Genomic DNA, 2,395 nt, shown 5'->3' on the forward strand with positions numbered 1-2,395 from the left:
TTTTACCTCAAAAAAGACAAGATCCTGGCAAGTTCTTAATACCTTGTACCATAGGCACCAAGACCTTTGAAAAGGCTCTATGTGATCTAGGGTCAGGGATAAATCTTATGCCACTCTCTGTAATGGAGAAGCTGGGGATCATTGAGGTACAACCTGCCTTGTTCTTATTACAATTTGCAGAAAAGTCATTGAGACAAGCTTATGGAATAGTGGAGGACGTGTTAGTAAAGGTTGAAGGCCTTTACATCCCTGCTGATTTCATAATCTTAGACACTAGGAAGGAAGAGGATGAATGCATTGTCCTTGGAAGACCTTTCCTAGCCACAACAGAAGCTGTGATAGATGTCAACAGAGGTGAACTAGTCCTTCAATTGAATGGGGACTACCTTATGTTTAAGGCACATGGCCATCCCTCTGTGACAAAAGAGAGTAAGCATGAAGAGCTTTTCTCAGTTCAGAGTCAAGAAGAGCCCCCACAGTCAAACTCTAAGTTTGGTGTTGGGAGGCCACAACCAAACTCTAAGTTTGGTGTTAAGACCCCATATCCAAACTCTAATTTTGGTATTGGGACTATACAACATTGACCTGATCACCTTTGTGGCTCCATGAGAGCCACTGTCAAGCTATTGACATTAAAGAAGCGCTTGTTGGGAGGCAACCCAATTTTATTTATCTAATTTTTATTTTATTTTATTCTATTGTTATTTTGTGTTTTATTAGGTACATGATCATGTGGAGTCACGAAAAAATATAAAAAGTAAAAACAGAATCAAAAACAGCAGAAGAAAAATCACACCCTGGAGGAAGCACAGACTGGCGTTCAACGCCAGTAAGAAGCATCTGGCTGGCGTTCAACGCCAGAACAAAGCATGAATCTGGCGCTGAATGCCAGAAACAAGCAACATTCTGGCATTTGAATGCCAGAAATGTGCCTAGAGGAAAAGCTGGCGCTGAACGCCAGTAACAAGCATGAAATTGGCGTTCAACGCCAGAAACATGTTACATGTGGGCGTTGAACGCCCAGAATGTGCATCACTCGGCGTTTAAACGCCAGAATGGTGTGCAAAGGCATTTTACATGCCTATTTGGTGCAGGGATGGAATTCCTTGCCACCACAGGATCTGTGGACCCCACAGGACCACCTCAGGATCTGTGGACCCCACAGGATCCCCACCTAACATATTCCCACCTTACCTCCTAATCCTATTTCACTCTTCCCCATGTCACACTTCCCATCAACTTCAATCTCTCTTCCCAATTACCCCCTTCACCACCACATCCATCCACTCTTCCCCAAAAACCCCACCTACCTTCAAAATTCAAATTCTCTTTCCCACCCAATCCCACCCTATATGGCCGAAACTTCACTCTCCCCTCTCCCTATATATACCCTTCCATTCTACTTCATTTTCACACAACACTACCCCCTCTACTATACCTTGGCCGAATCCATCTCCCCTCACTATCCTCCAATTTCTTCTTCTTCTTCTTCTCTTCTTTCTTCTTTTGCTCGCGGGCGAGCAATATTTTAAGTTTGATGTGGTAAAAGCATAAGCTTTTTGTTTTTCCATTACCATCAATGGCATCTAAGGCCGGAGAATCCTCTAGAAAAGGAAAAAGGAAGACAAAAGCTTCCACCTTCGAGTCATGGGAGATGGAAAGATTCATCTCCAAGAGCCATCAAGACCACTTCTATGATGTTGTGGCAAAGAAGAAGGTGATCCCTGAGGTCCCTTTCAAGCTCAAGAAAAATGAGTACCCGGAGATCCGACATGAAATCCGAAGAAGAGGTTTGTGATGAGCGGATAATTTGTACGCTTTTTGGCATTGTTTTTAGTATGTTTTTAGTATGATGTAGTTAGTTTTTAGTATATTTTTATTAGTTTTTAGTTAAAATTCACTTTTCTGGACTTTACTATGAGTTTGTGTGTTTTTCTGTGATTTCAGGTATTTTCTGGCCGAAATTGAGGGACCTGAGCAAAAATCTGATTCAGAGACTGAAAAGGACTGCGGATGCTGTTGGATTCTGATCTCCCTGCACTCGAAGTGGATTTTCTGGAGCTACAGAAGCCCAATTGGCACGCTCTTAACGGCGTTGGAAAGTAGACATTCTGGGCTTTCCATCAATATATGATAGTCCATACTTTGCCCAAGATTTGTTGGCCCAAACCGGTGTTCAAAGTCACCTTCAGAATTTCCAGCGTTAAACGCCGGAACTGGCACAAGAATGGGAGTTAAACGCCCAAACTGGCATCAAAGCTGGCGTTTAACTCCAAGAAGAGTCTCTACACGAAAATGCTTCATTGCTCAGTCCAAGCACACACCAAGTGGGCCCGGAAGTGGATTTTTATGTCATTTACTCATCTCTGTAAACCCTAGGCTACTAGTTCTCTAT

Source organism: Arachis duranensis, chromosome 6 (genome assembly GCF_000817695.3).
Source record: "Arachis duranensis cultivar V14167 chromosome 6, aradu.V14167.gnm2.J7QH, whole genome shotgun sequence".
Taxonomy (NCBI): Eukaryota; Viridiplantae; Streptophyta; class Magnoliopsida; order Fabales; family Fabaceae; genus Arachis; species Arachis duranensis.